Raw genomic sequence first — 26,460 nt, forward strand, 5'->3', positions numbered from 1 at the left:
AAAACTGTGCATTTGTAGATGATTACAAGGTGAAACAATTTTAATGAGATTGTACTTCAGAGACAGATGAAAACTCTCTAAATGCAGATGCCCTTATCCCAGTGAAGGAAAGCACAACAGAATGAATGAAGAGGACTCTTTAGGAGCTCATGAAAATACTGAAAAAAAGACCTGTGACAAGTGCAAGCATCTGGATAGCCAGATCGATGAATGTAAGTTTGACTTCTTTATTTCTCAGGGTCTATTGCTTTACATAGTTCATTGAGGGCTATCTAGCAGACTCTTAAGGATAATTTTTGTTTTCACCTTCAGGCATCAGTCATCTGATTGCTTATGATGAATCCAATTAATTTTGAAAAAGGAATAACATAAAGGAATGACTCCCCATCTTCGTATCCTTCATAGCTTCTTCATATTTTCTCCTTTTTTTTTTCTCAGGGTGGCATTCATTTCATTTTTATCTTGAGTTTAGTATTACAATTCTGTTATTTAGTCTCAATGTAAGCATTAAAACCATAAAGCATTTCACAGTTTGCTTGTGACTGTCTTCTTTTGCTCATCTCTTCCCTGCATATCTTCAATGACTTTCATTTCTTAAATGTTTTTCCAAGATTTTCAGTTTCATGTTTTAACATTATGTATTTTTTTTGATGGCTTCCCTTAATGGACTAGATGGTGGCTGTAGGGAAATTGTTAGGTCACACATCCTGAACTGATGATTGAGCAGCCGGTGAAGAAGTATGGCTGGTCCAGGAAACACAGGTGCAACAACTGACATGTTTCCCACTTGACGAGGAGTGCCCTGGGCTCAATTAAGGGCTAGCCTCCAAAGGGAGAATATCTCTTGCAGGAAGGTTGCTTGCTTAGTGGATGTGCTTGCCTGTCAGAGATTTTTCACCATTAACTGGGTGAGTCAACTTTTTTTTTTTTTTTCTTCCCTTGTAGTAAATGGCTATTGGTATTCCCAGCAATGCTGTATGGTATTGCAAAGAATTTCTCAGAAGTAGTTTCACTGCTTTGTGGAATTAATTGGAACCAAGGAGTCTGGAAGAATTTTGCTTCGTTCTCTGACTGGACACTGCTATTTCTAAGTGAGGCTCAATATTTGGCTAAAATAGAGCAAAGAAGAATAAAACAGGGGTCTCTACACAGGACTGCCTAAGAACAAAACCCTGTGTCTGGGAATTTTGTCCAAGCACTTTTAAAATCTGACAGCTTGGTGCCATGTCTACTACCATGAATAGCCCATTTGAATGCCTGACCAACACTGCATCATATCTTATTTCTGTCTCCACAGAGAAGAGATCAGTGCTGCCCCTCTGCTCCCCTCAAGAGGAGCTGCCATGAAGCCTTCCTGTAGTCTCCTTTTTGCTAGGCTCAATGACTGACTCTCAAACATATTTCCTGCTAGAACTTTTACTATCTTTCTAAACCTCCTGTGGATGTTCTCTAATAGTTCTATGTCTTTGAGGTAGTGTTTTATCACAGTGTAATTGTCTCTGGCTCCATTCTCCATTGTTATCTTCCCTAGGAAGTTTTGATCATCAGGGCAATATATATTTCATCTGATGCCCTATATGAGTGCACATTTTATTAAATATATAATCTTGAAACTTTTTGCTGATCTTGAAAGTTCATCCCAGAGTTGGAGTACGGTCTTCAGAGAAAAAAATCCTTACAGGTTTAGGAAATTAGGCAATTTTCCATACATGTTAACTGCTTTCCCTATTCAATTAATGCCAGTTGAGTGTAGTTTGGAAGAAGTATGTATCGTTGTATATCAGGCAAGAACAGTTTCTTTGCATAATTAGTGTAACTTGCTTTCAGTCAATGTTCAGGAAAAGTAAAGCAAAGCTTATGTTCAGATAAATTGATTTCCAACTCCTGTGGAGTTGCTAGCAAACAAGTGAATAAGTACTTATTCTTAAAAGTTGGAGGGTGAAAAAGGTCTGGTAGTTACCATCTCTCTATAAAAGCCTAAGGGTAAGATTTGATAAAGATACTAGCATACACCACTACATTGTGTTACTGCTGAATGAAAACAGACAAATGCCTGAAGGAAGCTTGAAGTGCTGAGCAGGGAACTGCAGATGTTGATGTGACATTATTAATTACGAGGGTATTATGGCCTTGTCTGCTAGGATTTCAGGAATTAATGTAGCAAAAATGTGACATCTACTGCAGGAAGGGCAGTTGTTATACTTCACCAAATACTGTATTTCTGTCAGACTATTCATGTTACTTTTTTTTTTTTTTTTTTCTAAAGTAAAAAACATTTTGATCAGTCCAGAAAGTAGAAGTGAAATAATGCGGAACTGAAACACTCATTTTCTGTGAAATGAATTTGTGCACTAAATATAAGTGTACTAAAGTGCTGCTGTAGCATTTGGGAATGTGTGCTCTATCTTTGGTGCATATTTTACCCTCTGTGCCTCCATATAGGCATTTAGGTGGTTTAAGTTATCTTTTTAAGTGGTACCTTCTTCTTTGAGAACAAAAGTATCAGTAGCTACTACTAGAATGGAGTCAGAACAGCTGCGATTCAATACTGTTTACTGTTTACATGTTTACTAAACATGGGGAAAATGAATTTCAGCAGGAATGGGATAAATGTAGAAAAAAAAAAAAAAATCACTGTCCTGTCGTAACTTTCATTTGTTTTACAAGATAATCAATGAAAAATTCTTTTTCAGAAAAATTGTTGTGTTCAAAAATACCTTCTTCTGTAGTAGAAGTTTTTTTTTTTTTCCCTAGCTACTGTGCTTTCTGAATGTAGTCTTTAACCTCACACAGTGAATTTTGACTCTCTGTGGAGCTGTACTGTTGCCAACATTAAGCATTCCCTTCATTTTTACTGTAAAAAATTTCACTGTGGATTCCCATATTCAGTCTGTAAATAATTTCCACATCGTAAGTATGGGCTTATCTTAATGCATTTAGTGAAATAGGATTTTCTGACCTTCTACACTGCTACTAGAAATGAAGATGTTACAGTCTAAATTACAAAGCAAATCCAGAATTAGTGTAAAGCCTATGTTTAAGCACCCCTGAAATTTGGAGATGCACAATACAGAATGAACACTTGCAAATTTCCTTTTCCTCAATGGCAGGTGTTGTACACCTTAGGCCTGATACATGCCTGATTATTAGACAAAAGACTTCAATTTCTTTTCTTAGTTGTTTTTATTAAGTTGCTGTACATATAGCTGTATGTGTACTAACTATAATCTTTCACTGTTAAATTTGGAAGTCAAAACAAGAGTGGTCTTTTTCTTTGAAGAACTGATCTAAGAATTAGCCTGTCCTTCACAGTCTTGCTTTTATCAGCTGAGGATTACTGGCAGATTACTTATGAGAGATTAACAGATTAAAGCTCCATTGATTTGTACCTTCCTTCTGTTTCAAAAGATGCCTGACAGACTCATTCAGTTCTAAAATGAGTTTGAACAAACCTATTATTTTAACGTATTGTTGGAAATACATGAAAGAACTTTAAGGCAGATTGAAACCTTAAATCAGGTTTTCATGATTTTTCTCTCTAAAACAATTCTGATCACTTCTGAGCAAATTTGTCCAAAGTGGAAAAATATAATTATTTCTATTGGAAAAGAGATTCCTCACACTGTGTATGACAAAAGAGGAAGACATAAGCAAATTTATCCCGCTGTGTGGGTTCACTGTAATAAACACATTACAGTCTGGATAGGTGGTAAGATGAGGGGAAAAAGATGTGGGTTTTAGGAGCAGCTCTATCAGGAAGAAGAGAGCTTACAGCTTACAGGAGTAACAAAAAGTAAGAAGAAAAAGACTTCAAGAAGGATGGAATGATGGTGAAGAGAAAACAGGAAAGATATGGATCATGTATTTTGTTACTATATTCGGCACTAGATATGGCCTTCAAGAGGCACAGGGAGATCTGCTAAGGAGAGGTATGTTATAGCGTATATCTTTTTCAAATAGGGGGGAAGGATACTTGGAGCCAAATTCAGAGTTCTATGGAAGAAATAATGATTTTACCATGGGAAAAGTATGTGCAAGAGGAAAGAAAGGGATGAAGACAAAATTACAGAATCGTAGGAATTGGAAGGGGTCTCTGGAAATCATCTAGGTTCCCCACAGGAAAGCATCCAGGGTAATGATTATCTCCAGAGAAAGAGATTCCACACTCTCCCTGGGCAGCCTATTCCTGTGCTCTGTTACTCTCAAAGTTTTATATCATGTTTGTATGGAATTTCCTGTATTCCCATTGTCCCTTGTCCCCTGTCACTGCTCACTGCTGAGAAATGTCTGGCCTCAAATATCTGGGGGAAGCAGAGAATAGAAGAATGAGAATCAAGGGTGAATATGTGAATTGGAGAAGTAAGTCAAGGAAAAGGGGTAGAACTTGGAAAACAAATGGTATAGGAGGATTTTCAAGGGGAGGGAAAGTGAAACAGGGAGGTCTTAGACTTAAGGTACTAATAACGGAAGGTAGAGGAATATTTTAGGAGACTGGGACAGTCTCAGTCATTTTGAAGGAGGTTTGAGAGAAAATGTTATTGCACAATACAGGAGAAAAAGAGTAGTTAAAAGGAGCAACAAAGGAGGTAAATGATAGAACACCAACAGTTGGTAAGTTTTGGCAAGCACTCAGAGAGAGCATCTCCTGACTGTGATCATCAGTAACAACTGAGAAATTTTAATTGAGTCTTAAGTGATCAGTCTGAAAATTACCAAGACTGTGACTTATAAGATTGAATCTTCAGTTATAACTTGATTTTTATAGAGTTATACTGCTTAGAGGCATTAGTTTTCCTCTGTGAACTTTTTTTGCTATTTACTGACTGTACAGTGTTGTGATACAGCTGCTTTAATTGGAGTGCTATTGTTTCTACACATACTCAGTTGAAGAGTTTAAGTATTGTCACAACTAATGCTAATATGTTAAATGACAAGAGAAATACTGAGTATGGTCTTAATTTTTATTACAACACTAAAACATGTATTGGAAAAGGAGTGCAGAAAACAAGTGTTTACAAGAATTAGAGAACAAACTTAACAATAAAAGAAAGATAAAAGAACAAAACCAGTTATGATTAATCTAAATCAGTCTCCTGCTCATGTAAGGGTGCTGTTACTTTTTCCTATGGGTCAGTTTGAGTTCAGAATAACTCTTTGTATACAGGAATAGTAATAGACATGGGAAACTGAATGTTCAAAATATAGCTTCGGTCCTCATCATCTTTTCTCTCAGGAGAATAAATAATGTTCAGGTTTTTAAGTTTCCTCCCAGAGGAACGTTGTGCTGTAATTTGGTCAGCTTTGTCTCCAGCTAATTTTTACATGTGTATTCTTAAGTGGGAAAAGATTTGTAAAGTGTCCTCACACTGGGAATCTAAATTAAACTAAAAAACAGTTAAAACACAAGTGCATACTTACCCTCAGGAAAGGAAAAAAGAACAAAAACAAATTGCTAGTGTAAGATGCCAAAGTTCATGATTTCAAAGTAACATTAAACAAGAAGAGCCCTCAGTTGTCTCTTCACTGTGGAAAATTCTTATAGACTAAGTTGTTGGATGGCTGCATCTTATTTTATTTATCTCCCCTGCCTCTTACGTTTTTGACACTCTTAGACATATCACTCTTGAAAATTAATTGCAATGTAAATATTTTAAAATACAGTGATGCCTGTAATGCTGTATTCTCACATATCTATTTCCTGAAGGCTGCTCCTGGAAAATCAAACCAAGAGTACTTCTATTTTATGAAAAGACCTTCTGGGTGTTTATGATATTGCAAAGTTACAAAAAAAAAAAAAAAAAAACCAAACTTCAAACCATTCATTATAGTAAAAGTGAACAATAAATCATCCTGAGTGTAAAGAATACAATTGTATAACTACAAATTTTAAGATAGTAAATTACCTTCCTGGAAAACATTCTCTTATAAGAATTCTTTATGATCTCATAAGGTTTTCTTTTTGCAGCAGAAATCTAAATAATTTAGCTTCTGATTATTAATTCATGCTAAAATAATTTGTGAATGTTTACATTATATGAAGCTGATTCATTGAATTATTTATCACCTGATATAATTTCAATAGGCATTGTTTAATTTTTAATGCTTTACACAGAATACCATTAGCACAACAATATCCCATGGTGTAGATTACTGTAGAGAAGCTCCCTATTCTTAATCAGGAAGTTGAAAATTAATATTTTCAAACAAATAATGCAACTTTGTGCCTTCTTCTTCTATATCCCCACGTACATTATTGTTGATATGTATGGTGACCTTGTAATACATTTACCACTGGAATTTACTTGTAATATGGAAACAGAGTCAGATTTATAAAACTTCTGACAAGAGGGATTTATAATAGCTATTTAATCCTGTTTGTAGCAGAACAACTCTGTTTTCAGTGAAATGCTTGTAGGATCAGCTTATAGGTGAAACAGTCTCATGAAACATCACTTCTGAACAAGAAATAAACTTACATCTTCTAGTTATATATTATGGGAAAAGGAGTGTTGGGGATGTATAGTGACACTGTCCAGAATGTGGCTAACTGTATCCGTTCTTGTTACGGTAAAATGGCCTTGCATTAGCTAAGATATGGAAAATAAGCTTGGAGCTCCTTTGTGTGTGTGGTGGTGTTCATCTTTTGTTCTTGCATTATGCATTCTTGTTTTACTTAATAAAAAAATTTTGCAAGTTCTTTAAAATTCTTTATTGAACTTGAAGCTATGCTGATTGATTGCTTGCTGAGTATTACAATGCATGTTGTTGTTTACTGGCAAATTCTTTTGGTAATAACAGTATGGGTAACCATTGGAAAAAGGGTAAGAATATAAAACTGAGTAGTAATTATGATACTATGTTGCTGACTGCTTGAATTTCAGTTTTGTGAGAACTGCAAAGTTCTCACAATTGAGAGAGAAGGAACATGAAGAGTCATTCACAGTACTTACATTTTATTTATTTATTTATTTTTTTGTCTTAAGTCTTATATTTGTGTGGGATTTAAGCTATACTTCATGTGATTTAGTGAAACTCTGCAGATTCACTTTGAATCGATGTGTGTGCACTTCCCTGAGAGGGGAAGGTAGAACTCAGTGTGATCTCATGAGAAGTATTTGAGCCACATAGTTTTCTTACTTGAGTGAAAAATTCTCAAGAAACTTGTGGCCTTTATATTTTACAATTTATTTGTATTTTGTGTATTTGCAAATGTATCAGCGCCTTTACAATTAGTTAAACATGGCACCTACTCTATATTCATGCAAATATGTAGTATTTTTTTCAATAATTAATTTGTTTATTTAAAATTCCTGCAAATTACTTAATATGAATCAGCTTTTTCTTTTTGAATTATTTACTGTGAGATTTTGCTACTTCTGCTCTCCTCGCTCTACTTAATGTGAGACTATGAAAAATTAAGTACATACAGCAACTTACATTTATGTTTTCATTCCTTCTATATGTAAACTAGAAAAGTGATTTTACATATGTAGATACTATACAAACAATGGATATTCATGAGTGGTTTATGATCTTCTGTTTAGAATTGGGTCTTAAAAAAATTTAAAAAAAAGATCCTAGGCTTTTAGATAGTATGTGAAGATATTACTGTAGAGTAAGCAGAGTAGTTGTCCAAAATGTAGTATATAATGTAGAAATACTTAAATATCTCTAGATATAATTGCTAAAAAGTAGTAGCAATGTTAGTGGTAACAGAAATCATCTGGAAGTAGTTTACTAAAATGTTCATTTTCATTTTAATTGTTTGAAGTTAATTACTGGGATGAAACACTGGGATGAAACATAATGATGCAGATTGGAATAATATTCTCTTCCTTAAACTTGAACTCAGATCTTTTCTGATTTAGTAAAAACTGATGTGCTGGAAGAATAACTGCTCAGAAGTGTTGGGTGTCATTCTGCCATTAAGAACGTGTTCATTTCTATAGGAGGTTCTTGTTTGTTCTTCATGTTTTGGCGGAGTTTTCATAAACATGTTTATTTATCACATACATACCTATGTGCGCATTTGTTTTTCCATACTCATACTGAAGGAATTCTAGGTGATGGTTTGTTTTTTATTGAAGATAGTTAAAGGATAAAAATAGGATGTATGTAAGCCTGGCATGGAGTCCTCTCAGTTCTTCTTTCTGAAGAAAAACAAAGGGGAATTGTGTCTTCATCTTTGAGCTGTTGGACCAGTTTCTGGTCAAAATTGTTCCACAGAGGTCAACTGAGTCATTAAATTACATGGATTTTGGGTGATTTTCACTAGTCTGGATTTAAATGAGGCTATGAGGCAACATCATCTCCCTGCACTTCCGTTATTGATATTGGTAGGTTTAGGATGTTGTTCTGCAAAGCAATGAAAATGGTTGAGAACTGCATTTCTGTGCTAATTAGAAATTACCAAGGCAATCTTTCATGGAAGAATTACTAAATAAAGTTGTAATAAATTTTTGTTTTTGAGATCACTTAAGGTGTTACTGGAATTATGTGGATAAATACACAAGGAGGAAATATCTTGGCAAATGATCCTTATGTAACTTTTACTTTAAGATGAAAAGGAGAGCTTGGGGAGTAAGTAAAAAAAGCAGAAAAACTTATCCTAAACTATATTAAAAAGAACAGTCAAAGGCATAAGATAAAATTCTGAATATTATTGTCTTTTAAGAGTTTTTATTCATCTGTGCAAGTACTACATTTTAGTGTGGCCTACAATTTTCAGTTTTTGAATTAATCTTTTACACTTGTACAAAAAAATATTGTTAGAGTGCATGTTTGTATAAGCATTCTGATACTTGTCTTGCCTGTTTAGAACACTTTAAGAGGAGCTGTGTTGTTTTTGCTCTCTATGCATGTTTCCCTGGCATTGCAGGGAACTTCTTTCAGTACCTCTATTATAAGGAAATCTCTGAAAGCTAAATTCTCACAGTACTACTGAATTTGAAATGAAAAAAACTACTTGTTTTTCCAATTAATCTACCCAGTAACTACTTAACAACATGCATATATGCTATTTGGCTTTGTTTTTTAATCCGCACAAACTATAAATGTTTTGGAGGTCAATTTCTTCCATTACTGCTATGTGCTCTATTGATCTGACTCTGTCCTTGTTGATCCTGATTTATTTGGTGAGTTAGAATGATACACTGCAGTGATTGTTCTATTGCATTTATTTTGTCTGGACACATCAATCAGCTGTACCTCTCAAATCATGGATTGCAGTTAGGAATTCGATTATCTTATATATTTGAAATAATTGACTGTTTTATTTCGGTAGCACCTTGTCCATTTTATGGTATTTTATCTCTATTATATTCTAAGTTTATTACATGTAACTATTCAGCATTGTAGTTTTAAAGGTATCACTGTGAATCAAATAACTTGAGTGTATTACAAAAGGCTGACAGCTTTCATTTTCTTATCTTATGAAACAGAGTAATGACTTGACTTGGCTAATAACTAAATGTACTTCTCAGTGTATTTTCTTGGTTCTGTTAAAATGTCAGTGGTCTTCAGTTTTCTGTTTAATCCATCTTCTATACCTGTTAACTAAGATCCTGTCCTTTTACAGTCATCAGATATTTTCAGGACATCTTTGTAATTAATTCTAACCAAGGCTGTCTCTTCTCCAATTACGAACTGATGCTTTTTAAAAACTCCCTAACAAAAATAACTAAAGTCATAAGAAAAAGCGATAGAAAGTGATATTTCTAAAAGTGACTTGAATTCTGTGGGGCAAGATCCAGTAAAGGGCTTATGGATATGCTGAGTCTCTGCAGTTGAATCCAAAACTGAGATATCAGTACCTTTGCACTATACACACTATGATGTGAAGTAGATGTTAAAGAAATCTTTTGGGGAAAAAAAAATAAACAATGAGAAACAATGAAGAGCTAGGTTGTAAGAAATGCTTAATATGAAAGTATACTTGAATACTCATCATCAAGTACATTGTGAGGAAGCTTTGTTAATGGTCTGCCCAAAATAAAGGTTCAGATAACTTTTGCAGCTTCATTTTTGCACATCGCTCTGATGTTTCCCTACCATCTTCCTTCCGAAATACTGCCTGCTTAGTTTTCAGTATCCCTCAACAGAAAAGGAGCTAGGGAAACAGCCATTAGTGCAGGACTTTAGGACAGCATACAGGAAGATGACTGAACCAAGATTTGTACCTTTTGCCTGACACTGTTACAAGGGGCAGTGCCAGTATCTTGGGGCTTAAAACTCACCAGTTCTTTCTGTTCAGATAAACAGTTCCTGTCTGGGGAATAAAAAACAAAACAAAACCAAAAAACAACAACAACAACAAAAAAACACAACCAACTAAACAAAAAAAAAAAAAAACAAAACAAAGTGTTCACTCTTCAGAAATGCCCTTAATAACACTTTTATAGACTGCTACTTAAATGTTCCTCTCTGAAAATAAACACCTTGCACTTGACACTTTCCTAAAACTATTGAAAATTTATTTGTAAAGAATTAATCTAGGAGTAGAGCTGGTATACTGTGTAGTAAATTCAATGTTTTCCTGTGTCAATCTTGATTTGGGGATACCTTCTGGATCAGTTCTCTTTGGTATGAATCCCAAGTAGGTTTTAGAGCCTATTTGTTAGAACTCTGGAACAGAGTTTATGTTTGGATTTTGTGTTGAGGGACGTGATTTAGTGAGTGCTCTTGGTGATAGGTGGATGGTTGGACTGGATGATCTTGAAGGTCTTTTCCAACCTAGGTGATTCTGTGACATTTTAAAACTTTTCTTGCCTTCTAGTTTCCTATTATAGCCAGCTAGGTACTGAGCAGTTAATAATGTTATACTTTTCAATTACGCAATAAAAATCCTTCAAGTTGTCAGAGCCCACATGCCATCCTTCATCGCAGCAATAAGTTTTTTTTTTTTTTTTTTTTTTTGTGCTAAGCACACCCCAGGTGATGGTTCAAAACATAACAGTTTTGTTATGAAATGAATGGTCAGGACATAGAGGTCAGGATTACTTTCTTTTTGACATTTCATATTATGTCTTACATGACAGTGTAGCGGTAGATATGATAAAAAGCAGTCATTTCTAGGATCCCAGAGGAGAAGGAAGAGAATTTATTCTCTAACTTACGATGAGAATGCCTGGATTTGAAGGGAAGAGACTGCGATTATCTGTTTTACTTCAGAAATGCGTTTGTGAAGTAAACCTTCTTATAGTCACCATTAATTGAAATTTGGCTCAAATTGTCAAGTGCTATCAATGTATGAACTGAATTCCATTGAGAACTTGGAAATTGGAGATTTCTTCCAATATTAACTTTATATTGTTCAGCTTCTAGTGGACATTCAATGCATGTTACCTGATTTGAACCTGCTTGAAGAAAAATGATCCTGAAATACCTATTGTGAATTTCTGGATCTTTAGAATCAACTATTTAACTTGGAAGAACTGTTGGTATTGCTCTACATTTTTGCTAATATAATCATAGCTTGTGACTGTAGGAGAGAACTGATTCTGCTAGAAGAGAGGACAGAGAACAGTGTGTTTTACCTAGCTGATCTGAGAATTTCCCCTCAAAGGCAATAATCTCCTTTAAAGATACAGAGCAAAACCAAGATACTATTTTTATTTGTTTGAATAGAAAAATGAGTTTTGCAGAGTGGAAGCCACCCATATATTCAAGGTTCAGACAAGCACAAGGTTTAAACTGCATGTTAAAAAAAATTCTTCAGGACAAGGATAATGTGGCACTGGAACAAGCTCCTTCAATCTCTGAAGACTTCTATATCTTGCTTAGAGAATTCCATGGCTGATCTGATCTGGTGATGGCAGTCATTCTGCTTTAAACAGGAGGATGTTTTCCAGATGTGTTTTCCACAGCTCTGACACTGTGCCAGTGTATAACTGTGGAAGTGGGGAAGATGAAAACTTGAAGCAATTCAACATAGGCTGACTAGGTCAGGAGTTTGTTCTTTTGCAAATCTGTTTCTGTTCTGTACAGTTCTGCACAAATGCAGCAGCAATCTGAACACAGATGAATAATCCATTACTCCTTTTATAAAACCAATCTTGCATCATTTTGCTGTAAGTCTATGCTGTAGTTTTATTTCTGGCTGTGGAGAAAATATTAAGCTGTACATTTTTAATATAGCTTCAGAGAATGTTTTTGTTTTACCACGAAAATCTGTCTAAAATTAAAAGGAATGAGTTTCCTATATTTTTCATTTTACATATGTTGTTTTCCATATAGTCTGTATTTGGATCTTTTAAGGTTCTTCTTTTCCTTTTTTAATGTAAAAAGACAGTATATCAATATTGTTCACACTGTGGACATCAGTCTTTCTTTATATGAAGTCATTTTATAAGTACTTTTCCTAATGTATCATAGTTAAGCTGTTGCTATACTTGAAATTTCAAACTCTGAAACTAACTAAAATGCAGTTCAGAAAGAAGTTTTTGTGGTTTGAGTCACAATTTTTCAACACAAAGTTTTGGAAAAATAGTGTGACATCAAGAAGCAATTTATGAACTCAGTATATTCTAAAACTGCAGACCATTGACTGTCAATTGGAGAGATCTTCAACGGGAGTAGCTGTGAGTTTTCTTCTTTGTGAAGTTATCAATGAATAAAATTAGTTGGATACCTATCCCAATATCCATAAGGAAATGCTGTGAGATGAGTGTCTTTTCTTGTTTTGAATCTGTAATTAGTCTGAGTAATCCTTGAAAAGCTGTAGGATCTGAATGGTCTCTTATGGCACATCCATAGGGGTTGCCATAAGGAGTTGTTTGTTTCAACAATGTCCTGTTTAAGATTAGGATAGATATGTAGTAGACAGAGATGTCATATTCTGGAATGCGAATTGGCATAACGTAAAGTTCACTAGTTTAAAAACTACCATGACTGGAGTGCAATATTGCATGCAGACTATGTAGGCCTTTGTTAGAGGATGCAGTCTTACATGAAAAATGTTTACATTTCTGATTCAATCTTCAGAAATTTGGTATCTTTAATGCCCTGAAATATGGTTAGAGTATGAGTAATTGGGGAAATATGAAAACCCATAGATCCCAAACCCATAACCTTTGCTACCTTTATTTTTATATGACAATTTGCTGAATGAGTCCTCAGCAACCACAACTTGCATAAGTATTTTAAGCTTCACTGTATTTGATAATGATGATGCTTGATTGCTGAATGAGTGCAAGGTTATAATCATCTTCCTTGGCTTTTTTTTTTTTGTCATTCATAAAATACTTGAGTTGCTCTCTGCTAGCTTATGACATTTTTAGATCTCTCTCAAGTTAACTGTAATCTTGTGTGTGCTCACTGAATTGCAAGGACCAGCCCTTCTAAATGGGATGAGGTTTTTAACTCTGTCATTTGACAAAAGGTTCCTTGTCATACAGTTTTTCTCTTGATGTCTTAAACCTTGCTTTGTGAGAATTTTGTGAATACAAACTGAAAACTTAAACTGTTCAAGTACTCTGTTTGCATCTTAGAAACTGAAATCACTTCATATGTTTAATGATAACCCAGCAAATATGTCTGGAAATACTGAAGACACTTTAGGCCAAGATTCCAGAACTATTTTCTTGTTTGCACCACCTATTTAGAAGTGGTATTTTGTTATCAGACCATTTTCCGACAAAAAAAAAAAAAAAGTTCTTTGAGGAAGATTGTCTGAGGAAACTGTTTCTAAATTGTCCCTGATTTTTATTTTTTATTTTTATCTAGGAATCATACCATAATTCCTATTAACTGATGGAATGGCATCAGATATTAGAATGTTATTAAATATTTTCCTTAACAACTTTGGAGTTTTAAAGTACTATCCTAAACAGGATTTTAGTAACACTGTATGTACGCAGCTCATGTATTTTCTTTAGAAAATTTTATTTTTATATATATGATTTTTGTGTATAGTTCTATATAGTGTGTAGTTACGCTTCATATCCTCACCAATATTTTGTGTGTAAAATTAAGAGTCATCAAGGTTCATGTTGTGGTTTGAAAATTGGTTTGCAAGGCACTGGAAGTGCTGCTCTGCAGCTGGAACACAATGTTCTACACATCTGGTCTATATTGGCTGGTTAGTATGGCAGTGGTTATAAAGATCTTGAATGTTTAATCACCCTATAAGTCTGCTTCTAGTGACTCAGGCTAGAAGGCCCAGGATGCCTTTTCTCACTCTACAACTCATTTTAATTGGCAATAAATTGTTCCCTCTGTCAGATGTTTTACTGGTGGACACTAATTTGTAAGGGATGTCTCTATAGTAAACTTGACCTGTGACATTTTTAAAATCATTTTTTCTCCTATGTCCTGCTGGGGAAAGAAAGTGAGAGGGAGACTGAGTTCAATAGCTACATTTTATTTTTTTAGATATTTATAAGACAGATCATAGCTATGTAGCTTTTTTTTTAAGCTTTCTGTCTAGACCAAATTCCTTTTATGTGTATTCTTTGAGTTAATATTGCAGAACCGATACGGTTTTTAGAGATGCACACTGCACAAACAAATGAACTCATAACATGTGAGTGCTGTGTTTATTTTCATAATAATACATACAGAAAGGCTTTAAGATCAACTTTTCTCTTCTCAGTAGAGCCAGAATTAACTGGGTGGATTAAAATCTGGAAAGCCTGACAAAATAAGATTTGGAACAGGTTGATTATAATTCAAACAGAACTATAAATAGATAGAAGACCTTTTCTATACTTATAAATTTTATGAAGACATGTACTCTTGTTCAAAGAATAGTTTAAACTTACAGTACTAGCTCTATTTCTTGCTATTTGAACAGCAAGCATTAATTTTCCAGCTTGGAAGTGTTATGGGGCAATGGAGTGTTCTTGCTATCCCTTCATTCCATATAGGAATTGTTTCATGTAAGTAATAAGCATCTTGAAGACAAACCTATCCAAGGATGCTATTAGGAATTCCAAATAACTGTTTATGCATCCAGTCAGAAAGATATAGGTCCACATTGCGCATCTTAATCTCCAATGCAATGTTTGAAACTTTCAAATCTGAAATACCAAAGGTTTTGTATTAGCAGTGGAAATGTACCCAACATTCAAGTAGGTAATTAAAGTTTAACTGCTGAAGTGACTCCTGTGCCTAAATGCCTGGCATAAAGATATCCATTCTGGGGAAAAAAAAAACTATCTTTGGATAAATTTCATGTACAGAACAATTATGTGATGAATCCATTAGTAGTCATTTGTACTCTGATCATGGTCTAATGAGGAGAACTGTATATGCTGAGGTCTACCTCATGCTGTTGAAGAGTTGACTAATTTGATGACCTACAAAATGCACTAAATGAAGTTATTTCAGAACAAGATTATGAGTATTTAGACACTTACTAATGTAAGGTTAAGAATTCTTGCTGAATGTTATTTGTTCTAAAAAGAAAATAATGTGAAATATGTTGAGAGACAGGGATTTGAAGTATTTCTTTATATTAGCACAGGAAAGTGCAAGGTAAGAAAAGTCTTCAAAGAAGATCTGTGGTGAAACCAGGAGATCATATGCATAAAGAGTACTTTTCCATTCAGCTGAAGATCCTTAAAGAGCTTGATTTATATAAGAGCACAAAGTAGAAAATATTTGAAACTTGCCTCTAAATTCCTAATTACAAATCCAAAAATCTTATCTGTGCTTACATAAGCAGGTTACCTTAAAGATACTAAATATTTTAATACCGTACTTCTGTATATGTCCATCACAATTTTAGTCTTACAGGGTAGAATTGCTTATTGCATGTCTGACATCCAGATCTAGACATAACCTGGAAACTAGGTTTAAAGATAGAAGAAGTAGCTCTTCTCTGAGCATATGTACCATATACTGACAGCGCCCGTCAGTAGTAAATACATAGTGTTATTGTTTCCCTGAAGAGAAACATTAGGAGTACAGGAGAAGTTTCTGTTTCAAAGGGATCCAAGGTTCTCTTCAAAGGAAAAAGTTGCAGGGAATACTACCTACTGCTGTAACTTTCCTATTAAGGTACAGAATAATTTGAAGTAGATTAATCCTAGCTTTTTAGTTTGCTGACTCTAACTTCTAGTTTATATGTTAAAAGCTCTATTATAGACAAGATAAATTGCTATATACCTCTCATTTAAAATCCTCTTCCCCTTATTTTAATCATAGAATCAAAGATTTTCAGGGGTCACAAGGGACCTCTAGAGATCATCTGGTCAATCTGCTAAAGCAAGTTCTCCAGAGTGGGTTGTACAAGAAGGAGTCCAGGCGAGTTTTGCTCATCTCCAGAGAATGAGACACTATGACCTCTCTGAGCAGCTTGTTGAAATATAAATAATGATAATTCAAAAAGTAAATATTCCTATCACTGCAAGAATTTAAAATTTTAACTTGCTTGATCATTTTGATTTGGCCAGAATAACATAAAAACCATCTTTTAATGGAAATTGTGCAGTTGTTGCTATTTATTGCTTTAGATGTAGACCTTAAGTGATCATCTCAATACCTAATGTTCCTTCAAGAATATAAGAAATAGGGCAATAATATGCAACAGACTGTTGTAGAAGTAGAGAAATAGAAATTACTTTCATGTTTAGCTTGGAGAATTAAGTTTTGTCAGCCTGATCCATTCATTTCCTTGTACTACAACTGTCTTGACTTCCAAGATCCTTGAGGGGAAAAACTGAGTGGAATTGTTTCAAAGGAGCCTTGCTGTCTCCGTAGTTTGCTTTTTATCATGGTTTAGTCTGTAAGCACAGCATCAGAGTAGTGAATCTTTTTGATGGGATTTATAATCTGATTTTTTTTGTTGTTGTTGTTGCTGTGAAAGGACATCACTAATAATAGCAGATAACCAGATCTTTTGTAATTCTTTCCTTTTCTTATTCTGTTTTTGTTTTATCCCATGAATTTTTTTTTGTTTGTTTTGTTCTCGTTACTGCTCTAAGTCTTATGTTCTGAATTATGTTCTGAAATATTTACAGTTTGTCTTTTTACAGAAAGATGGTGCTACATCTTTCTGTACATAAGTATCTGTACATCTTTCTGTACATAAGTATCTTCACTTATGTTTAAGGCAAGAGCACATCTTTATTTCAGTTTCATATGTATAGAACTGATTTAAGTAGAGGTCCCTATTTCTCTGTCCCTCCCACTAGAAGCTACTAATTTTTCAGAGACCTTTTTAATATATAATTTTTACTAGTTTTATTGATAGCCTGCAGTGAGTGTTTTGTAAAAATAAACTAATCCCCCAAAATGAAAACAAGGATTAGAAAAAAGGCACAGGAAAAAATATAGGTTTTTATAGTCATGTAATTTTTCTGTGTAGGACTGTATATATTCTCATAGGGTAAGTAGTTATGTTTCTCTTAATTTTGTTTTTAATAAACTCAGCTCCTCTTTATGCAACAGAACTGTTGTGCCAGGTTCTGTAGAGTACTGAAGGCTCTTCTTATTCCAGTGAATGAAATAATAACTTGTCAAATACAGATTGCTTTGGTTTTTGAGTATCTCTGTACTTTTATTATCTTCTGTCTTCTCAATTATTTTCTCACTTGTGAAGTTCAATGCTTTATAGGGCTTCAGGACAGTGAACTAAAGATCAAAGTTATGACTATGCTGTAGTATTCTTTAGCAGCTTCTTTAGCACACAATCATAGAATAACCCAGGTTGGAAGAGACTCACAAGGGTCCTATCCAATTCCTAGCTCCACACAGGATCACCCAAAAATCAGCATATTTCAAAGAGTGTTGTCCAGACACTTCTCAGATGAGGCACTTCTAAACTGGGAAAGAAACTGATAATATGCATGTCTGATCTTTGGTTATGTTTTTTTTCTGGAGCAGCAGCTAGCATGTTACTCCTCCATTTGTGCACTACTATCCTCCAGACACTGAGATACCAGGACTGATCAATTCAATTGTGTATATAGCTTTGGAAAAATTGGTGTTTTTCTCTAGAGTTGTAGTCCTGTTGGGTGTTGGAATATAATCAATCTAAACTAATTAGAAACATTTAATTTCACAAACATTACATTTCTGTATGAAAAACATCCAGTGTCAGTCAAAAAACACGTAGGTCATGAGTAAGCATTTCTTTACTTTCAAGAACAAGATTTGAGGATTGTTGGAGACATAGAACTAAACGTTAATGTTCATTTTTGTCTAGAAGAGAAAGCACAAAATGCTTCAAGACATAGCATTTCCAATTGCTAGATAGAAAATAGTTTCAGATTTAGATTTTTTTGAAGCTAGTGAATTTTTAATAATTATCCACATCAAAAGTTCTGTGTAAGTACAAAAAATACTTTGCCATTTCCACATCAGCTATATTAAAAAAGAGGGGAGAAAAAAAAAAAAAAAAAAAAAGGCAGTTGAATGAAACCAGCTATATAAAAAAGCAGTTGAATGGAACTAAAGGTAAACCTGGTAGATGGGACTGAATATTAAACACAATGCGTTATTTACATATACATATATCTTAAACGCATTAAGTTCAAATTTTGCTCATTTGGGGAATCAGATACTACTCTGACAAATTGTGTGACATTTTAATCATGTAAGCCCAAGAGGTGAATGAATACAAAATAAAAATAACTTACTATTCTCTAGATTTACTTTCTTATAGAGAACAACTGATTGACTATTTTTTTTTCCCCTCCAACATATGTTTTAGTTAAAGACAAACAAGTAATAAATTGCCAATGATTTCCTGTATACTATTACTCTGATTGCCCATAAAATAAACCATTTATTCTGAATTTCCTAAACTTAGTTCTTTTATTTAAATTGTCAGTAGGGAAAGAATTGGCAGAAGTTAATCCTACGAACTTAAACATTTCTACATTGTTTTGTTCTTTGGATTTGGAAGAGTTGTTGGGAAAAATGCTTTAAAAAAAAAAAAAAAGTAGGAAAAAAAAAGTGCTAGGTGAAACTAGCTGTAAGTACTGCATTGTTTCAGTGTGACTTGTGATTCAGAATCTTTTCATCTGAAAACATCATTTCATCATTTTGAAGTTTTTCCCCTTTACTGCAATTGTTCAAATACTGCAGTTACATGTTACTTTTTCTCTGGCATTGTCAAATTTAGTAAATCCGTATGGTTTTCTTCACTCCTGGGTGTAACTCTGGAATTTTTATTTTCATTATTAAATTACTGAAATGTATTCAGGTTAACTGAAATTCCAATGAAATGTCTTCTCCAGCCTCTATCCCCTTCCCATGTCTTTTAAAATATACTTCAAACACTTTCCTCTTCTGTGGAACTTGAAGAAAAAGTCCACTTACTGTGTCAATCCTATAATGTTACCCAAGGTTTATGCTAATAGATAGAATTTACGTTTGTTTGTTTGTTTTTTTTCCCTCTGGAAGGTAAGTACTTGGTTTTTCAATTAATTTTGACTTTCATGTCCTAGCGTGACTCATGTTCCAAATATGAAAGGATCATAGTAGATTTGATTTTGGTGGACTGCAGTAGCTATGATTGTGCTTTTACAGCTTAGCAAATTACATTTCCTAGATATTAATATAGTAGTAGTGCAGTAAAATGGACATAAAGAAGTGTGCCCTCTTAAAAGTTCTATCCTCAGAAAGAAAGCGTATGCATAACATTTAGGCCATTGACAAACATCTGTAAAATCTTGGATTTATTTGCTGTTCCTTACCTGCCACTTTCAAGCAAGTCTGAAATGTCACAAAAAACTGTATGTTCTGGTTAGGAAAGGTGATTATTTTCACTATGAAGTTAGGATAGTGAAGTGTTATAAAATTAAATCTTTTCCAAAAAATAGGAAAAAATAGAACAGTTAAGAACTGCTGAATTCAACAGAATCCCTCAGTTGCAGAAGGATGAGGGGAAGAGGACAAAAAGAATGAACTTCATTATGCCATTTGTTCTACTTTGTGAAAATGTAAATGTTAGGATACAGATGGCATTTCAGAACCGGATTTTCAGTAACATCAGCTTTTTGTGTCCATGCTTGTAATATTCTGTATGCTTTTCCAAGAAAATATTTACTGGATTTTCTCAGTTAATCCACAGAAGGTTTGAGAAATCAGATTTAAAAAAACAAAAAATTCTAGACGAAGTATTTCTAGAAACCTTTTGAATTCTTAGATTTCAACTGTCTGGATACTATGTACCTAATTCAACTAAAAAAAAATTCTGACTTGACTGAATTACAGTGAATGCCTTGAGATGATGTTCTCTTTAGCGTAACAGACATTTCTTCTGTTGGGGAAAAAAAATATTAGGAATAGGTTGCAAACTGATAGGATGCTGTTTGGATGCAACTTGCAATCGAGCAAGATATCTAAGTGAAAACATTTTGCGTAAATGCTAAAGCAGGTAAAATTTCTCCTGTTATGAAGAAACATGGTCAGGTGTAAATTTGGCTTTAAAGTTTGGCAACAGGGAATTTGACTTGCTGTGTCAAATATTTTTACTAGGGAAAAATGCAACCAGATAGGAAGATTGCTTTTAGAATAAGCACTAACTTAAGCTCTAGTGTGTATGTGAGCATCACACAGATTTCAGACCTGTGAAAATCTAACAAGTATTGAGAATGACAGTGCAATAAAAGGGACTCTTTAGTGTAGATTAAGATTTTCATTCTATGCAACAAACACAAGGATATTGTATTTCCAATAATAGGCCATTTTAGTCAGTTACTGTATTTCCATCTTATCTCTGTGCTATACCAGTAGTAGACGAGCTATCACGGAATCATAGAATACCTTGACTTGTAAGGGACTTATTAGGATTATCAAGCCTAACTCCTGTCTTTACATAGGACCACCCAAAGTCAGACCACATGGCTGAGAGCACTGTTGAAATGTTTCTTAAAATTGAAATCTTGGGGCTGTGGCAACTGCCCTGAGGATTCTGTTCCAGGACATAACCACTGTTGTGGTGTTTGACGTGTAGACAGTGTTCAAGGCGAGGTTGCACCAGCATAGAGCAAGACAATCTCTCCCCTTCCCAGCTGGGCCTGGTGTATCCATTGGTATGACTGGTCCCTTTTGCTGGCTGAGATTCAACTTGTCATCAGCCAGACTCCCAAGATCCCTCTCTGTGGGGCTGCTTTCTAGTATTTCATCCCTCCAGCCATATCTCAAGAGTTGCTTCATTCCAGGTACGGCATCTTGAACTTACTCTTGTTAAATTTCATCCATTTGTTGACTGCTAACAGCTCTTCCTGATTTGTAAAGATCTCTCTGCAAGGTTTCTCTACTCAAAGGAGTCAGCAGCTTGTTCTAATTTAGTATCATCTGCAAGCTTACTACAAATTTGAGTCCTGCATACATATCATTTATGAAAACATTGGGAAAAAAAAAATCCCTAAAATGGAGTCCTGCTCTATTTAGTGGTGAGCCCTGCTGCTGAGTAGCCTCCAGCTTGATGTAATCCCATTTACCGTTACCCTTTGAGCCTGACTCATCTATCAGTTGTTTACCCATTGTGTTATGCTGTTGTTTAGCTATGTGCTGAACAACTTGTCCAAAAACATACAGCGAGAAACAGTATCAAAAGCTTTATTGAAATTAAAAAAAAAAAAAAAAAATTACATCTATTTGCTTCCCTTGGTCAACTAGATAGGTAATCTTGTCATAAAAGGAGATTAGGTTAGTTAAATGTAACTTTCTCCTGCTGAACCTATGTTGGCCATGACCAATAGTGTCTGTGTCTGCCTATCAAGTCTTTCCTTTGGTTTCCAGAATAATCTTCTCCAAAAATTGTACCAGGCACTAAAGTGAGACGGGCCTGTATTTACCATCTCATTACGGTGAGGATGTAGTCCCTTATAGAGTTGAGGCTTGAGATGAAATTAGAGTGCAAATTGCACTTCAAGAATATGAGGAATGCGAGAGTATCTACTTCTTTAGTGTTACTGGATGAAAATCAAGGGCTTTTATGTTTAATACACATATATACATATATGTGCCATATGTTGAAAGGAAGATTTGAAATCTTAGATATACAGACAGAAAGGTTTCTCAGGTCACAAAATAGAGCTAATTAAGAAAATTCTGGTAGTATTGACTCATAAAGCACAAAGGGCATAGATTCTATGTTATGCTCTAAGAGTCAAAAAAAAAAAAAAGTCATTGAGGCAAAAATGAGATCTTTCAGGCAGATTTTCCTGTATGACAAATAATTTTGAAAAATTGCTCGTCAGCTGAATGCATACTGTAATGTCCTGACAGGTCAGAAATCTGATCAAAGTCAGGACAACTAAACTGAAAATTGTTCCTTAGGAGTTAAAATTTGGAATATTTGTTCAAAATAAATAAATCCAACAGTGTCTTTAACATCATTTAAATATCTTTACCCAAAAGCTGAAGCCAGCCTTTGGTTTGCAGCCATTACTAGAATAGAAGTTATATCCCTGTTTCTGGAATCTGGCATCAATATGATGTATAAGGTATCAAATATTAAATGGAAGAGCTATAGCAATATTCCTACAATGCAGTTAAAGGGAAGTGTCTAAGCAGTTACAATAACTATGTAAGAATAACTTAAAAAAAAATAATAATAATAATCAGTTTTTAATAGTGGCACTAGTTTCACTGACCTTACCATGCATTAAATACAAACCTTTTAAAATCTGATGCTAATGAAAGCTTAATTTACTCTTCCTGTATCAGTAATTTCTTGCACTCTTCAGTTCAATTACAGCAGTCTTTGTCTTGTCAGCATCTAATATTTCTGTCATGATACAGATTACAGGAGAGATGGCTGGTTTAAGCAAGATGCAAGAGCAGTTACAATAGGGGTGGCTGCAGCATTTTGAGTAACCTTGCAAGAAGACGCTGCTGAACAACAGAAAACAAGGAAAAAAAAATCAGAAAAGAAAGAAACCTTGTACCAGAATGTACTTCATGAGTACAAGATGAGATTAAAACTAATATATGAAGCAGAAGAATAAATTAGAACATAAAATAGCTTCTGAAAGCATTAAGGGTGTTCTTTTTTTATTTGCTTCTCAAAATTGAGTGAAGCAAATATTTTCCCACATAAAGATACTAAAGGAGGAACATTCATTGTTGTTTTCCATATGATTAATTAATTGGTATTTTTTAGTAGTGAAAGAAGGAATGTAAGAAGGTAAAAACTTCTAAAAGCAGAATGGTAGCCTTCAGACATTCAGATAAATATGCCCAAGGGCTTTATTGTGGGATCTTATTATGTATTATGAAGATATTCATGTGATGTCATTCTTAGTGATAAATGTTATTTGAACTTTGTTTTTTTGCTTTTGATTGGATTTGAACAAAAATACAATTGCCAATGGAAGCTCTGTATTTGACTCATTAGCATACATGCTATTTCAAATGAAACACCTCCTTTTTGTGAACAGGTTTCTTCTAAAATTCTGTTTCCAACACAGCAAACAGAATTTAAAACTAAATATACTGTATCTATCAATTTTTTTCCATGCTGTCTTGAATAACCATAATTTCTTTCATTTACTGCATCAGTTATCTCAATTTTTAATAGTATCTATTGTGTTTGCCTCAAATCCTTAAAAATAAATTTCCTTTGCTTGAAAGAATTCTTTGGAATACTTCAAACTGAAAATGTACATATACACTAATAGCAAGTCTCTTCTTTGCCACCTATCATCTGCGCTTCAATGCAAGTATTTTGTTAGAGCTTCTTCAAAAGCTTTTGCAGCTGCTTTTTAAAACATGTTATTCTGAACATATATGCTAGCATTCCACTGTCCCACCCTATTTCTGCTTGCAAGCGGATAGTAGATCGCGGACTAGTGGAAAGAAAAACCCTGCTGAATGGTTATTTCTCTGAGATCTCTATCTCTATTTTGGGAACAAAATGTAAATTTCATCTGAAAACAAAGGGACAAAATCTCAGCATTGTATTGGCAAAAGGCTGACTGAGATCAATAGGGCTTATCATTCATCTTGAGGCAAGTCACTTGGTTTCTTTCAACCTCATCTCTATTTTGTAAAACCAATAAATCTTTTTCTCCCCTGCTCTGCATCCAATTTTTTTTTCTCACCAGAAGCACAAATGAGATTGTATTCACTGTGACCCAGAAATCTTTTCCTCAATGAATGCTTTTCAGAAGACAGTCCCACCCTTCATTCTCATCCTTAGATTTTTTTTCACTGTGTGTACTGCTCCTCATTTTTTTCTTATTTCAATATTTCACGAATCTCTGAATTATCAGTGAATTTCATACACTATTTATATAACTATAAAACAGTTTTGTTATATAACAGCCTATCTTTGTGACTGACAAAGATATTGAATGGAAGCAGGCTCCTTTATTCAATTTTTTTAGTCCCTTTTTGTGATTTATGAGCTCTTTGTCAATTAGTATGAATTGATATTGTACTGTGCTTTATTTAAAAATCAGATTATTTTTTGACACTGAGGCAAATGTTACATATGTGCTCCAATGACAAGTTTGTCAAACTTTTCCATGAAATAATTGATTTTACTTTATTAGAAATATAAATAAGTCAACTGGAAAATTGAGTAAGCAGATTTTTTTTTTCCTGTTATAAGACTTTAAGTTATTCTATATTATTATGCCACAGTCTTGTCTAAGATTATGCTTATGTGAGAAAATAGAGGTATTGTGATAATTGTGCTTCTATCCCAGAATTATTACATTTAAACAAAACCTCAAGAGGGAAGATGTCCTTGGTGTTTTCTCCATGTCTGTGCTGTATGGTTCGATTTCTCTATAAGGCAAACAAACTGAACTTGTTCAGTGTTTTCAGTTATATAAGATTTTGTAAAACCGTGATTATTTATTTTTCTCTCCTAGATTTCTCCAGTTTAGTACATATTATAACTGCTGTCCTGTTATTATCTCCTACTTCCTCCTATGGTATTAACTGGAATAGGGTTTATCACAACTGATCTACTCAGTGAAGCAACAAGCGAAATTAAATATTTGATTTTTTTTTTTTTTTTTTTTTTTCCCCAAACTCAGCTATTAATGCTGGTAGTACAAGAACCAGAAGAATGACTTGTTTGCAGGTACTTTTAAATTTATTCTTATGGAACAACTTTTGCTTTGTACTTTTCTAAATTGTCCCTAGATGCTTGTACTCTTTTGTTTGTTTGTTTGTTTACTTTAGAGTCTGACTTATTCTTTTTTGTACTCTTTTATATAAGAGATCAGTGAAGAACACGTTCATTACGAGTTCATAATCTTTCTTTGACAAAAGTGTGGTTTGTAATGAGTAACACTGCTCAAAATCTCTGCTTGAAATTAAGAATTTTGATCAAGTCACTTTTTTTTTTGCGCTATTCTGTTTACTCATAGATTTCATTGAAATTACTTTTTAATGTCATATTTCATCCTTGTTGCATAGAATCATATCTAAAACTCATTTAAACGCTCTTTGCAATTTTGTTAACAAGAGATTCTTACAGAGCATGCAAAGAGCATACTATGCATCTTAGCTAACAAACTAATCAGCTAAGGAAAAAAAAAACTAGTCATCTTGGTTTCTTCTTGAGTTAATGAGTAGTATGATAATTTTAAGATATATGAATTAGGTGAATTGAATGAATAATTCTCTGAAAGAAGTGTTATTTTTATGCTATCTATAGTTAGAGCCTAGATAGCTGAACTGGATTTAGATGAATGATCTTCCAGTTACTTATGTCTGATGAGCTGAGTTTTGCTTTCTCCTTCTTATCCAAACTAATGTTTGGATAATTGCAATTTTAGTTACAGCTAAACCTTAAACTCTGAATTATATTTTTATTAGTTCATAACAAGCCTTAACTTATGTATATTTGTGGTTTACTCTGAATTCTTAGAATGAAGTTTCCTGACATTCTTGTGCAAGGCAATGCATGCCGTGGCCTTGTTAGAAGTTAACCGATTTGTTACTTAATTGAATTGGCAAACCATCAGCTAAGAATTCACTTTTTTTTTTTCCCTCTGTAAAGGGAAATGCAGGTAAAATCAACCACTAAATGGTCATAAGAACTACTGTCCAAGCACTGTCCAAGAGAATGAGGTGTAGATGTTGCAGTGAAAAGTTTTTTGATTCATCTCCTGATGGACAAATTTGACATTTGATTGGTTCATTGAAAAAGTGTGGAAGAATGATTTTTTTCTTGCAGGAATTGTATCTCCAGACCATTTTGTTCCTGCCTGAAAATACCAAGATAATTCGCTAGTGGCTCTTGGCTTGTGGCTCTTGTTTTGACAGCCTGTGGTAAAATAAATAAAAATGTTTTATATCCTAAATAAGTTGGTAACAGTATCTTCTACCTTTGTCTACTTCTCAGTTCAAGCTGTTTGTCAAACGTTGTCATAATTATTTGAGTAATAATTTGAAAAAATCAATAGGCTTCTCTCTTTTTTTTTTTATGAAACCTGGCAAATTTTCCATTGATTGCTTTTCTTCCAGCACTGCACCTGCTACTTTCTCAGTTTCTGATTACTTTTCCAACATCTCAGCTCATTCTTAAAGTATAACACAAAG

The 26,460-nt window shown here is 34.0% G+C and overlaps 1 long non-coding RNA gene across 1 annotated transcript; it reads left to right on the top strand.

Annotated features, from left to right (window-relative positions):
* The first annotated feature begins 862 nt into the window (after positions 1-862).
* LOC125691315 (uncharacterized) lies at positions 863-26,192 on the top strand. The gene is made up of 3 exons (XR_007376078.1): positions 863-908; positions 24,948-24,994; positions 26,096-26,192. It is a non-coding gene; the product is annotated as an uncharacterized LOC125691315 (long non-coding RNA).
* Positions 26,193-26,460: the final 268 nt, after the last annotated feature.

The sequence above is a fragment of the Lagopus muta genome, chromosome 3 (assembly GCF_023343835.1).
Source record: "Lagopus muta isolate bLagMut1 chromosome 3, bLagMut1 primary, whole genome shotgun sequence".
Lineage (NCBI taxonomy): Eukaryota > Metazoa > Chordata > Aves > Galliformes > Phasianidae > Lagopus > Lagopus muta.